Source organism: Bufo gargarizans, chromosome 3 (genome assembly GCF_014858855.1).
Source record: "Bufo gargarizans isolate SCDJY-AF-19 chromosome 3, ASM1485885v1, whole genome shotgun sequence".
In the NCBI taxonomy this organism is placed as follows: Eukaryota; Metazoa; Chordata; class Amphibia; order Anura; family Bufonidae; genus Bufo; species Bufo gargarizans.
In genome coordinates, this window is record NC_058082.1 from 118,061,773 (window position 1) to 118,076,952 (window position 15,180).

The following is a 15,180-nucleotide window of genomic DNA, read 5'->3' on the forward strand; positions in this document are numbered from 1 at the left end:
AACTATGGGGGCACTTGTTACTGGCACATGATTGGGGGGCATCTCTGGGGGCACTTGTTACTGGCACATGATCTTCCTCTATTTAAACAAGAAAATATAATAGAAAGGATAGCCTCCTTCAGCAGAAGGGAAAGATGTACCTTAAGAGAATCCATACAGATACTCAGTGTAATGACATCTTGCATTCCATTTGTTCCACGGGCACAGTTCCATTCAAGGACTCTACAGGAAATAGTTCTATCAAGATGGGACAGAGACCACCACTCCTTGAACTCCAAGATGACACTTCCAGGAAAAGTAAGGGACTCCCTAACCTAGTGGGAGGGTATCCCCTGAAATATGGCCCCGGCTTCTGTGATCACTGCAGACGCCAGTCAAAAAGGTTGCAGTGCCCATGTACAGGGCTCCTTTTTTCAGGGAAGATGGTCCATCCAGGAGGGTCTAAGATCGTCGAACTTCAGGGAACTAAAAGCAGTTCTGAAACCTTTAAAAGCAGCAGGGCATTTATTGAGGGACCAACACCTGAAGATCCTCTCAGACAACATAACCTCAGTCTGCTATCTCAAATGTCAGGGAGGAACAAGAAGTCCTCTCCCTCAAGGTCTAGCGGACCAGATTTTTACATAGGCAGAACAGAATGTACTATCTTTAGCATCCATTCATCTAAAAGGGATGTACAATACAACAGCGGACTTTCTAAGTCGCCACAAATTCAACCCGGGAGAGTGGATGCTCAACAGAGAAGTATTCCAGCTGATTTGTCTCAGGTGGGGCAATGCACAAGTAGACTGATTCACATCAAAGGAGAATGCTCAGACTGATTATTTCTACTCTCTTAATCCCAGAGACAATACGGTGGGAGTGGATACACTTTCCAAGGAATGGCATATGGACCTGGGGTATACGTTTCCCCCTTCCCACTAATCCCGTTGGTACTGAAGAAGTTAAGATCGAGTTCAACAACTCTAATTTTGATAACTCTGGCATGGCCCAAAAGTTGTTGGTTCCCAATTCTTAAGGACATGTCTATTGGGGAGCCAATGTCCCTACCAAAGGAGACAGGATCTCCTTCTATAAGGTCTGAATTTGACAGTCTGGCTCCTGAGAGGCAAACATTAAAAAAGCAAGGTCTCTCAGACAAGGTAATATCGACCTTACAGTACAGTCGTAATCCAGTAACTTCGGCCATATACAACAAGATATGGAAGAAGTTTAGGTCGTGGCTGTCCCTTAATCATCCAGAAAATGCTTCCCCTTCAATAGGCCATATTCTGGACTTTCTTCAGATGGGATTCAATATACACATTATCCTGTTTTCTGGATATTCCCTCTGGCAGAGCATAAATGGATAAAGAGATTTGTAAAAGCAGTGGCTAGGATTAGACCTACCCTAAGACAGAGGTTCACAGTATTCCCATCATTCTAAAATATAACTTTTAATATTTTTATATAAAACAGTTTTTACACCCTTCAAAATATATTATTTCAATAATAAAAGAAAAAGAGAAAATGAAAATCAAAAACTAGGGGCAGATAAATCTTGTAATATAGTGGTTCAGTTAAATTGATGTTAAAATGAACCTATGGGGGGCAGTATCCCTAAATCTGGCCCTGGTGTAGCAGCCCTGCCTAAATACGGAATAGCCGCCCCGATAGGGGCGATCCCGTCTCCCGTACCTCCTGGTGTCCCTTATTGTCCCTCTCAGGAGATGGATGTCTGATATATTAGGGGACCCTAGAGAGGATGTATCAGCTATTCTACACCACAAAACACAAAAACTGTTAATATAGATACAATTACCAAGTGTGAACAAAAAGAAAGAGTCAAATGTCCAAAACCGTCCCTACGCGTTTCGCCCGGTTGGTGTCAGGCTCATCAGGGGACATATTTGACAATGATTATCTATCACCATATATAGTTACAAATATTATTATACTACAAATACAAATTTTGGTCTCTTTTTAATTTTATTTTTCTCTTTAAAGATAATAAAGATAAATTGATACATATAGCAACAAAACAACAAAAAATAGGCCAAAGGTCCGCCTTAGGCTGGATCCGCCTTTCTTACCAAAAGTGGTCTTACAATTTCATAGGGAGCAGGAAATAATTCTTCCCCCTTTTTGCGCCTCCTCTAAACAGGTTTAAGAGGAACTTTTCCATTGTCTAGACGTCAGAAGAATAATCCTGAGATATCTTCAGAGAACGGAATCCTAGAGGAAATATTCTAATCTTTTTGTTCAGTTCGGTGGAAGAAACAAAGGCAACAAGGCGTTGAAATTGGCTAGATGGATAAAAGAGACGATCAATGAATCCTACAGACTTCGAGACATATCCTGCACTTTGACTGTGAGAGCCCATTTGACCAGAGCCATGGCCGCTTCACGGGCAGAGAAAGCTGAGGCCTCTGTAGACCAAAGCGGCTATGTGGTCAAGATTTCACACATTCTCTAAACATTATAGGTTAGATGTGCTAGCCAATCAAGACCTGGAATTTGGATGGAAGGCCCTCCAGGCAGTGCCCCCCCAGTGCTGTCTAATTTGGTAGTTCTCCAGTGGTGCTGTCATGGAGGGACGTCCTGGAAACTAAGATTTAGTCTTACAGGTAAAGGGTTTTCTAGGAGTCCGACATGACAGTACCTGGTATTACCCCCCTCTTCTTTTCTAAATCCATATGCATTCAAATCAATGTAAAGTCAAACACTGAAAATTCAAATAAAGGCGTTGCATCTATCTGGTGTAGTAATTTGGAAAACACTGAGATTGGGGGTGGGGAGGGGCCTTTTAATCTTTTCCTGTTCCTACAGCGATCAACAAGGACATCCGACATCCTTCAGTGGTGCTATCATGTTGGACTCCTGGAAAACCATTTACCGGTAAGACTAAATCTTAGTTTTGAGTGGGAAAATGTGACAAACAAATGGCTAATCGTGTGTTTTTAATATTTTTTTCCATTACACCATTCAGCGAACAGGAAACATTTTATTATATTAATAGTTCATTTTCGGACTAGGTGATACCTAATATGTTTTTTTGCTTATATATTTTTAGGTGTAAAATAGGGAAAGAGAGGTGATTTAAACTTTTGATTTAATTTTATTTTTTTACTTTAACAGTGACAACTTTTAACATCTTTAGGGGGCTAGAACCTGCGATCTTTTGATCCCTTATCCTATTTATCCTAATAGAGATCTATTAGGGTGAATAGGATTTTCATGCACTCCTTGCTGAGCTGTGCCTCATGCACAGCTGAGTAGGGAGGTTACCATGGCTGCATTGTAAAACTTCAAAAGCTTCCAGGCTGCCATGGTAATCGATCAGAGCCTTTCTATTTCACTGTGGGGGCTCTGATTGGAAGGCTTCTTAGCCTTTTGGCTAAGATCAAGTGTAGTATCTAGTCTTATCCGTCCAGAGGGGGGAGCCCATAGTGCCGAACCTCTGAGATGTCAAGGAGAACGGAGAACCACACAGAAGCCCTAGGGTGTACGGCTTGGGCCATTAGTTCCCTATGCTAGGTAACCAAGGGCTCTGCTGGATCTAAGCCAGGGACCGGGTTGTGATAAAAGCCTAAGGTGCAGATGTGCCTCAAGAGTGGTGACCCTGGGGTGCCTGAACTCACTAGGGCTGGGAGCACTGAGTGACGGCACATTTTCAAGCACTTTCCTTTCACACGCCTCTTTTTGCTGGGCTTCGGCCCAGAAAAGATTAGGGATTTTTATAATTCTGGTCGAATGTCCAGCTTATAATTGCACACATTCACTTTATTTATTTTTTATGTCACTGTGTGTTCACTATCCACTATTGACTGGTGTCACACTTAAGTTCTATTTACTTGACAGTAAAGGTATCTGACATACAATTCCTAACTCTGGCTGAGAATATCAGGACTGATATTAAAATAATAAATGTATATGGAATAGGTTATCTCACCTGATAAATGTTTGTGTTGTGGATGGAGGCTCCTGTCAAACTGACATGAACCAAGTAAAGGAAGTCCTAGCAGTTGCGAAATACAATTTCTACTTTTTATTGTATCTCGTAGTCTCACAAAAAAAAAAAATACATTAGAAGATAAGCTAACTGCTGATGCATTTCCAGCGTACCCACCCTTAATCATAACCTGTGATTAGGAAAGAGTACACCAAAAACATGTGAACAGTTTAACTTCTTAGTAAATCTGGCTTTGTGATTCTGAAACTATGAAACAAGCATCCTTATTCTAATGTATTTTAGCTGGAAATTCCCTTACTTGCATGACAAAAAGCTAGGCTTTTTATGCTTGGAAAGAGACACTTTGCTAAGTAAAAGTATGTCCAAGTATATAAACCGAAAGAAGCGGCATATGCACTATTCATTACTGTTCAATAATCTAGGTGACATTATTGATTTTTTAAAATCCAGACTAAACATCTATCCTTCCGGGGTCTCTGCTACAGACCTAGACCACATTCGGTGGGTTATCATTGTATTCTATACTAGGTCTAAAGGGACAAGACCCAGAACTGGGTGCAATCTAGAGGCAGTATTTTATAGAGCGGGAGGAGATGAGTGGATTGATATATAGTTATGTGGAAAAAGATATTGTATAACTTATTTATTCATTTAAGTCTCTGATTTTTCTGAGCTCAGTAGTAAGCAGCAATGACCTCATCTTTTATGTTACCAACAATGGGAACTGTTAATGTACCATGAATTTAGAAAATCTTCAGACCCTTTCACTTTTTTCACATTTTGTTATGTTGCATCCTTATGCTAAACTAAAAAATAAAAATAAAACAAAAATCCAAATTTCCCCCACCAATCTGCACTCAATACCCCATAATAAGAAAGTGAAAATAGAATTTTAGAAATGTTTTTTCATTTATTAAAAAGGAAAAATAAATTGTAGCACGCCAAAACATTTGAAATGATTTGAAGACTTTCTGAATGCATTGTATGTGTATAGACCTTATGTTGTTCACCAACTTGGACTATGAAGACTGGTTTATTCTTTACAGACAGACTAAGGCTACTTTGACATATGCATTTTGGCATTCCTGTTGTGAGATATGGCAGTGGATCTCAAAACCAGTCCGTTTTGTCCCCATGCATTCTGAATGGGAACAGATCAGTTCAGGATGCATCAGGATGCCTTCCATGTTGTCAGCATTCTGTTTTGTGACCAGGCACAAAACCCCTGCAAGCTGTGGTCTTGTATCCGGTCATCGAAAAGGAATGAACCAGATCCATCAATAAAAACAGGATCCTAAAAAACGGATCCATTACCCATTGAGTTTTAAAATATTTAGTGACGGATCCGGTTTATTCAGTTTCAATTTCACACAACCACATGCTAACGAAACTGAACAGTTTTGGTCAGGTTTTCAGATCCTCTGCCGGACATCAAAACCTAAAACCAAAACTCATATGTGAAAGTAGCCTAAGTAACATAGTACATAAGGCCAAAAAAAACATTTGTCCATCCAGTTCGGCCTGTCATCCTGCAAGTTGATCCAGAGGAAGGCAAAAAAAAACTGTGAGGTAGAAGCCAATTTTCCCCACTTTAGGGTAATAAAAAATTCCTTCCCGACTCCAATCAGGGAATCAGAATAACTCTCTGGATCAACGACCCCTCTCTAGAAGCTATAGCCTGTAATATTATTACGCTCCAGAAATACATCCAGGCCCCTCTTGAATTCCTTTATTGTACTCACCATCACCACCTCCTCAGGCAGAGAGTTCCATAGTCTCACTGCTCTTAGCGTAAAGAATCCTCTTCTATGTTTGTGTACAAACCTTCTTTCCTCCGCAGAGGATGTCCCCTCATCACAGTCCTGGGGATAAATAGATGATGGGATAGATAGTACCTAGAGCTAGTGTAGCCAGTAATAGAGACGGTAAGTTGGAAATACTGTCAACCAGTTAGAGAAGTAGATATGGTTCAAAAAGGTATATTCATATATTCAGTGTCAGGAGTTCACCTTACATTACTATTAAGGGTTGTACTGGGGGAGTTGTCATGTCGACCAGACAAGCCCTAGATGCTGGAGCTGTCAATGTGACTGGAAATTGAGCCAATCAGATTTCTGAGGTGGGAGATTAAAGACAACATATTCCTATAAAAATTGCCCGTGATTGTGTTTGATTTCCAGGGCTCTAAACTGTGTGACTACTACTGACTTGTCTGGCTATTAGACTTCTGGCCTGTCTTTTTTCAGACTATCCTTGTGGGTGCTGTTTTTACTTATATCTACTTCTCTGGTAATCAATAGGGATGAGCGAACTCGAACTGTATAGTTCGGGTTCGTACCGAATTTTGGGGTGTCCGTGACACGGACCCGAACCCGGACATTTTCGTAAAAGTCCGGGTTCGGGGTTCGTCGCTTTCTTGGCGCTTTTTTGACGCCTTCTTGGCGCTTTTTGAAAGGCTGCAAAGCAGCCAATCAACAAGCGTCATACTACTTGCCCCAAGAGGCCATCACAGCCATGCCTACTATTGGCATGGCTGTGATTGGCCAGAGCACCATGTGACCCAGCCTCTATTTAAGCTGGAGTCACATAGCGCCGCCCGTCACTCTGCTCTGATTAGCGTAGGGAGAGGTTGCGGCTGCGACAGTAGGGCGAGATTAGGCAGATTAACTCCTCCAAAGGACTTGATTATTGTTCGATCTGCAGCTGTGGGTCATTGAGCTGCTGATACTCAATTGCTCACTGTTTTTAGGCTGCCCAGACCGTTTGTCAGTCACTTTTTTCTGGGGTGATCGGCGGCCATTTTGTGTCTTGTGGTGCGCCAGCACAAGCTGCGACCAAGTGCATTTAACCCTCAATGGTGTGGTTGTTTTTTGGCTAAAGCCTACATCAGGGTGAAGCTGTCACACCAAGTGCATTTAACCAGCAATAGTCTGTTTATTTTTTGGCCATATACTACATCAGGGGCAAGCTGCGCCTGTCACCAAGTGCATTTAACCCTCAATGGTGTGGTTGTTTTTTGGCTAAAGCCTACATCAGGGTGAAGCTGTCACACCAAGTACATTTAACCAGCAATAGTCTGTTTATTTTTTGGCCATATACTACATCATGGGCAAGCTGCGCCTGTCACCAAGTGCATTTAACCCTCAATGGTGTGGTTGTTTTTTGGCTAAAGCCTACATCAGTGTGAAGCTGTCACACCAAGTGCATTTAACCAGCAATAGTCTGTTCATTTTTTGGCCATATACTACATCAGGGGCAAGCTGCGCCCGTCACCAAGTGCATTTAACCCTCAGTAGTGTGGTTGGTCAAGCTGTCACACCAAGTGCATTTAACCAGCAATAGTCTGTTCATTTTTTGGCCATATACTACATCAGGGGCAAGCTGCGCCTGTCACCAAGTGCATTTAACCCTCAGTAGTGTGGTTGGTCAAGCTGTCACACCAAGTGCATTTAACCAGCAATAGTCTGTTCATTTTTTGGCCATATACTACATCAGGGGCAAGCTGCGCCTGTCACCAAGTGCATTTAACCCTCAGTAGTGTGGTTGGTCAAGCTGTCACACCAAGTGCATTTAACCAGCAATAGTGTGGTTATTTTTTGGCCATATCCCAGTCTAATTCTGTCAGTAAATCTATACCTGTCACCCAGCGCCTAAATACTAGGCCTCAAATTTATATCCCGCTAAATCTGTCATTACCGCTGTACTGTTATGGCTGGGCAAGTTATTTAGTGTCCGTCAAAGCACATTTTTTGTTCTGGGTTGAAATACAATTCCCAATTTAGGAATTTTCTAATTTAGTGGTTTCTGCTGTATCAGAGCTATTTGAAATCTATCCCTAAAAGGGTATATAATATTCAAGGTGCACATAGAGTCATTCAGAATAACTTCACACACACGCTACTGTGCATTTCCAAGTCTAATTCTGTCAGTAAATCTATACCTGTCACCCAGCGCCTAAATACTAGGCCTCAAATTTATATCCCGCTAAATCTGTCGTTACTGGTGTACTGTTCTGGCTGGGCAAGTTATTTAGTGTCCGTCAAAGCACATTTTTTGTTCTGGGTTGAAATACAATTCCCAATTTAGCAATTTCCTAATCTAGTGGTTTCTGCTGTATCAGGCCTACTTTAAATACATCCCTAAAAGGGTATATAATATTCAAGGTGCACATAGGGTCATTCAGAATAACTTCACACACACGATAATGTGCATTTCCAAGTCTAATTCCGTCAGTAAATCTATACCTGTCACCCAGCGCCTAAATACTAGGTCTCAAATTTATATTCAGCTGAATTTGAATACAATACATTGGGCCAAATAATATTTTTGTTGTTGTGGTGAACGATAACAATGAGGAAAACATCTAGTAAGGGACGCGGACGTGGACATGGTCGTGGTGGTGTTAGTGGACCCTCTGGTGCTGGGAGAGGACGTGGCCGTTCTGCCACATCCACACGTCCTAGTGTACCAACTACCTCAGGTCCCAGTAGCCGCCATAATTTACAGCGATATATGGTGGGGCCCAATGCCGTTCTAAGGATGGTAAGGCCTGAGCAGGTACAGGCATTAGTCAATTGGGTGGCCGACAGTGGATCCAGCACGTTCACATTATCTCCCACCCAGTCTTCTGCAGAAAGCGCACAGATGGCGCCTGAAAACCAACCCCATCAGTCTGTCACATCACCCCCATGCATATCAGGGAAACTGTCTGAGCCTCAAGTTATGCAGCAGTCTCTTATGCTGTTTGAAGACTCTGCTGGCAGGGTTTCCCAAGGGCATCCACCTAGCCCTTCCCCAGCGGTGGAAGACATAGACTGCACTGACGCACAACCACTTATGTTTCCTGATGATGAGGACATGGGAATACCACCTCAGCAAGTCTCTGATGATGACGAAACACAGGTGCCAACTACTGCGTCTTTCTGCAGTGTGCAGACTGAACAGGAGGTCAGGGATCAAGACTGGGTGGAAGACGATGCAGGGGACGATAAGGTCCTAGACCCCACATGGAATGAAGGTTGTGCCACTGACTTTCACAGTTCGGAGGAAGAGGCAGTGGTGAGACCGAGCCAACAGCGTAGCAAAAGAGGGAGCAGTGGGCAAAAGCAGAACACCCGCCGCCAAGAGACTCCGCCTGCTACTGACCGCCGCCATCTTGGACCGAGCACTCCAAAGGCAGCTTCAAGGAGTTCCCTGGCATGGCACTTCTTCAAACAATGTGCTGACGACAAGACCCGAGTGGTTTGCACGCTGTGCCATCAGAGCCTGAAGCGAGGCATTAACGTTCTAAACCTTAGCACAACCTGCATGACCAGGCACCTGCATGCAAAGCATAAACTGCAGTGGAGTAAACACCTTAAAAAAAAGGAAGTCGCTCAGGCTCCCCCTGCTACCTCTTCTGCTGCTGCCGCCTCGGCCTCTTCTGCTGCTGCCGCCTCGGCCTCTTCCTCCGCCTCTGGAGGAACGTTGGTACCTGCCGCCCAGCAATCAGGGGATGTACCACCAACACCACCACCACCTCCGTCACCAAGCGTCTCAACCATGTCACACGGCAGCGTTCAGCTCTCCATCTCACAAACATTTGAGAGAAAGCGTAAATTCCCACCTAGCCACCCTCGATCCCTGGCCCTGAATGCCAGCATTTCTAAACTACTGGCCTATGAAATGCTGTCATTTAGGCTGGTGGACACAGACAGCTTCAAACAGCTCATGTCGCTTGCTGTCCCACAGTATGTTGTTCCCAGCCGCCACTACTTCTTCAAGAGAGCCGTGCCTTTCCTGCACAACCAAGTATCCGATAAAATCAAGTGTGCACTGCGCAACGCCATCTGTAGCAAGGTCCACCTAACCACAGATACGTGGACCAGTAAGCACGGCCAGGGACGCTATATCTCCCTAACTGCACACTGGGTAAATGTAGTGGCAGCTGGGCCCCAGGCGGAGAGCTGTTTGGCGCACGTCCTTCCGCCGCCAAGGATCGCAGAGCAACATTCTTTGCCTCCTGTTGCCACCTCCTCCTTCTCGGCTTCCTCCTCCTCTTCTTCCACCTGCTCATCCAGTCAGCCACACACCTTCACCACCAACTTCAGCACAGCCCGGGGTAAACGTCAGCAGGCCATTCTGAAACTCATATGTTTGGGGGACAGGCCCCACACCGCACAGGAGTTGTGGCGGGGTATAGAACAACAGACTGACGAGTGGTTGCTGCCGGTGAGCCTCAAGCCCGGCCTGGTGGTGTGCGATAATGGGCGAAATCTCGTTGCAGCTCTGGGACTAGCCGGTTTGACGCACATCCCTTGCCTGGCGCATGTGCTGAATTTGGTGGTGCAGAAGTTCATTCACAACTACCCCGACATGTCAGAGCTGCTGCATAAAGTGCGGGCCGTCTGTTCGCGCTTCCGGCGTTCACATCCTGCCGCTGCTCGCCTGTCTGCGCTACAGCGTAACTTCGGCCTTCCCGCTCACCGCCTCATATGCGACATGCCCACCAGGTGGAACTCCACCTTGCACATGCTGGACAGACTGTGCGAACAGCAGCAGGCTATAGTGGAGTTTCAGCTGCAGCACGCACGGGTCAGTCGCACTACAGAACAGCACCACTTCACCACCAATGACTGGGCCTCCATGCGAGACCTGTGTGCCCTGTTGCGCTGTTTCGAGTACTCCACCAACATGGCCAGTGGCGATGACGCCGTTATCAGCGTTACAATACCACTTCTATGTCTCCTTGAGAAAACACTTAGGGCGATGATGGAAGAGGAGGTGGCCCAGGAGGAGGAGGAGGAGGAGGAAGAGGGGTCATTTTTAGCACTTTCAGGCCAGTCTCTTCGAAGTGACTCAGAGGGAGGTTTTTTGCAACAGCAGAGGCCAGGTACAAATGTGGCCAGCCAGGGCCCACTACTAGAGGACGAGGAGGACGAGGATGAGGTGGAGGAGGATGAGGATGAAGCATGGTCACAGCGGGGTGGCACCCAACGCAGCTCGGGCCCATCACTGGTGCGTGGCTGGGGGGAAAGGCAGGACGATGACGATACGCCTCCCACAGAGGACAGCTTGTCCTTACCCCTGGGCAGCCTGGCACACATGAGCGACTACATGCTGCAGTGCCTGCGCAACGACAGCAGAGTTGCCCACATTTTAACGTGTGCGGACTACTGGGTTGCCACCCTGCTGGATCCACGCTACAAAGACAATGTGCCCACCTTACTTCCTGCACTGGAGCGTGATAGGAAGATGCGCGAGTACAAGCGCACGTTGGTAGACGCGCTACTTAGAGCATTCCCAAATGTCACAGGGGAGCAAGTGGAAGCCCAAGGCCAAGGCAGAGGAGGAGCAAGAGGTTGCCAAGGCAGCTGTGTCACGGCCAGCTCCTCTGAGAGCAGGGTTAGCATGGCAGAGATGTGGAAAAGTTTTGTCAACACGCCACAGCTAACTGCACCACCACCTGATACGCAACGTGTTAGCAGGAGGCAACATTTCACTAACATGGTGGAACAGTACGTGTGCACACCCCTCCACGTACTGACTGATGGTTCGGCCCCATTCAACTTCTGGGTCTCTAAATTGTCCACGTGGCCAGAGCTAGCCTTTTATGCCTTGGAGGTGCTGGCCTGCCCGGCGGCCAGCGTTTTGTCTGAACGTGTATTCAGCACGGCAGGGGGCGTCATTACAGACAAACGCAGCCGCCTGTCTACAGCCAATGTGGACAAGCTGACGTTCATAAAAATGAACCAGGCATGGATCCCACAGGACCTGTCCGTCCCTTGTCCAGATTAGACATTAACTACCTCCCCTTAACCATATATTATTGTACTCCAGGGCACTTCCTCATTCAATCCTATTTTTATTTTCATTTTACCATTATATTGCGAGGCTACCCAAATTTGAATGAACCTCTCCTCTGTCTGGGTGCCGGGGCCTAAATATATGCCAATGGACTGTTCCAATGTTGGGTGACGTGAAGCCTGATTCTCTGCTATGACATGCAGACTAATTCTCTGCTGACATGAAGCCAGATCCTCTGTTACGGGACCTCTCTCCTCTGCCTGGGTGCTGGGCCTAAATATCTGACAATGGACTGTTGCAGTGGTGGCTGACGTGAAGCCTCATTTTCTGCTATGACATGCAGACTAATTCTCTGCTGACATGAAACCAGATCCTCTGTTACGGGACCTCTCTCCTCTGCCTGGGTGCTGGGCCTAAATTTATGAAAATGGACTGTTGCAGTGGTGGGTGACGTGAAGCCTGATTCTCTGCTATGATATGAAGACTGATTCTCTGCTGACATGAAGCCAGATTGTCTGTTACAGGACCTCTCTCCTCTGCCTGGGTGCTGGGCCTAAATTTATGAAAATGGACTGTTGCAGTGGTGGGTGACGTGAAGCCTGAATCTCTGCTATGACATTAAGACTGATTCTCTGCTGACATGAAGCCAGATTGTCTGTTACGGGACCTCTCTCCTCTGCCTGGGGGCTGGGCCTAAATTTATGAAAATGGACTGTTACAGTGGTGGGTGACGTGAAGCCTGATTCTCTGCTATGACATGAAGACTGATTCTCTGCTGACATGAAGCCAGATTGTCTGTTACGGGACCTCTCTCCTCTGCCTGGGTGCTGGGCCTAAATTTATGAAAATGGACTGTTACAGTGGTGGGTGACGTGAAGCCTGATTCTCTGCTATGACATGAAGACTGATTCTCTGCTGACATGAAGCCAGATTGTCTGTTACGGGACCTCTCTCCTCTGCCTGGGTGCTGGGCCTAAATATCTGACAATGGACTGTTGCATTGGTGGCTGACGTGAAGCCTGATTCTCTGCTATGATATGAAGACTGATTCTCTGCTGACATGAAGCCAGATTGTCTGTTACAGGACCTCTCTCCTCTGCCTGGGTGCTGGGCCTAAATTTATGAAAATGGACTGTTGCAGTGGTGGGTGACGTGAAGCCTGATTCTCTGCTATGACATGAAGACTGATTCTCTGCTGACATGAAGCCAGATTCTCTGTTACGGGACCTCTCTCCTCTGCCTGGGTGCCGGGGCCTAAATATCTGAGAATGGACTGTTCCAGTGGTGGGTGACGTGAAGCCAGATTCTCTGCTATGGGACCTCTCTCCAATTGATTTTGCTTAATTTTTATTTATTTAATTTTTATTTTAATTCATTTCCCTATCCACATTTGTTTGCAAGTGATTTACCTACATGTTGCTGCCTTTTGCAGCCCTCTAGCCCTTTCCTGGGCTGTTTTACAGCCTTTTTAGTGCCGAAAAGTTTGGGTCCCCATTGACTTCAATGGGGTTCGGGACGAAGTTCGGAACATTTTCGGAAAGTTCGGCCGAACTTCTCGAACCCGAACATCCAGGTGTCCGCTCAACTCTAGTAATCAACTATGGCCTGTCTCCTGATTTTTAACCATACATACTTCTCTTTTTCCTTCATGGTCATTCTGGAAGGTCTGCTACTTCTGTGCCTACACCAATATTCTGTTATCAGATCAGCAGACATATCTTGGCTCCCTAGAAGCCAAGTCCATCCTGCCTTGCATCGTGCCCTGGTGAAGAACCTAGGGATTTCCTTAGGCCTCATGCACAAGACCATTTTTGGTCTGTATCCGATCTTCATTTTTTGCAGATCAGATGCCGACGCTTTCATTTCAATGTGGCCACAAAAGATACGAACAGCACACCGTGTGCTTTCTACATCCGTATGTCCATTCTGCAACCTCGCAAAAAAATAGAACATGTCCTATTCATGTCCATTTATTGGATAAGAATAGGCATTTTTTAACATAGGACAGGACGTGCGGAAGGGGTAAATGTGGGATGCACGTGGCCGTTATCAGTGGCCATGAGCAAAATCGACACAGTCGTGTGCCTGAGACCTTAGTCTCATACTACCCAGAGCGGTTTTACAAGGCTAGAGACAGTTTTGCGGTTCACTGGCGGTAGTCCAGACGGTGACTGTAAAGCTCGCTAACATTACATTTCTCTGTGTCTTTCTATCATTCTGAGATTAAAATATTTTGAACTGTGTACAAGAACACTTAAATGTAGAGTTGCCCAAAATGTAATGAAATCCTCTTTACATCTACAGCTGTTTCTACTTCCTGTAGTGCAGTATAATAATTAGAGATGAGCGAATTTTGTAAAAATTAGATTCGCCGGGTCGCCAAATTTTTGGGGAAAAATTTGGTTTGATCCAAATAAATTTGCGGCAAATTACATTAAAAAAATGGCTATTTCCTGGCTGCAGAGAGCCTTTTCTAGTGGTGTAGAATGACATGCAGATGACAGGCATCGCTCTTAGAATCACTGCACACTTCACTTATTAGGGCAGTCACGGGGCCAAAACTGACCAAATAACTCAACTCAGCCTTACAGGTCGATGTTAGTGCCAAGAAGAAGTGCGCTGCTTTTACACCGTCACCAGTTGATTCCACATAGATGTCTACAGAACCTGTTCTATTAAACGCATATACAAGTAGAGCACGCCCGACAGAGTAGAGAGGGTGTCAGCAGTAAGTTTATGTTGACATCACTGATTATTTTGCCCATCCTCTGATCCGTCAGAACAATAACTCCCAAAAAACGGATCCTGTCTGTGGCAAATCCGTCTTCACTCGGTCAACATTTGGTCAGTAATCCATCAGTATTGGTAATGCCCCAAAAAAATTGATTGCTCCAAAAAAATAAAATAAGATGACACATGAACGGAATATTTGCATGTCTTTGGTGTTTTGTATCAACTCCTGATTTTGGCTACCAAATCACAAGCCCATTCTGATAGGACCGTACAGGCCTTACAGCTGCTACACAGACAGGATCCGTTGTGCGTCTCATTTTTCTTCCTTCTGACAGATCAGAAGAAGGGTCAAATACAGACGTGGACAAAATTGTTGGTACCCTTTGGTCAATGAAAGAAAAAGTCACAATGGTCACAGAAATAACTTTAATCTGACAAAAGTAATAATAAATTAAAATTCTATAAATGTTAACCAATGAAAGTCAGACATTGTTTTTCAACCATGCTTCAACAGAATTATGTAAAAAAATAAACTCATGAAACAGGCATGGACAAAAATGATGGTACCCCTAACTTAATATTTTGTTGCGCAACCTTTTGAGGCAATCACTGCAATCAAACGCTTCCTGTAACTGTCAATGAGACATCTGCACCTCTCAGCAGGTATTTTGGCCCACTCCTCATGAGCAAACTGCTCCAGTTGTGTCCGG

At 45.2% G+C, this 15,180-nt stretch overlaps 1 protein-coding gene across 1 annotated transcript in view; it reads left to right on the top strand.

Moving 5' to 3' along the window:
* The window catches only part of LOC122931898 (retinol dehydrogenase 7-like), a 149,281-nt gene that overhangs the window by 20,309 nt on the left and 113,792 nt on the right, over nucleotides 1–15,180 (top strand). The gene's annotated exons all lie outside the window — the stretch shown is intronic.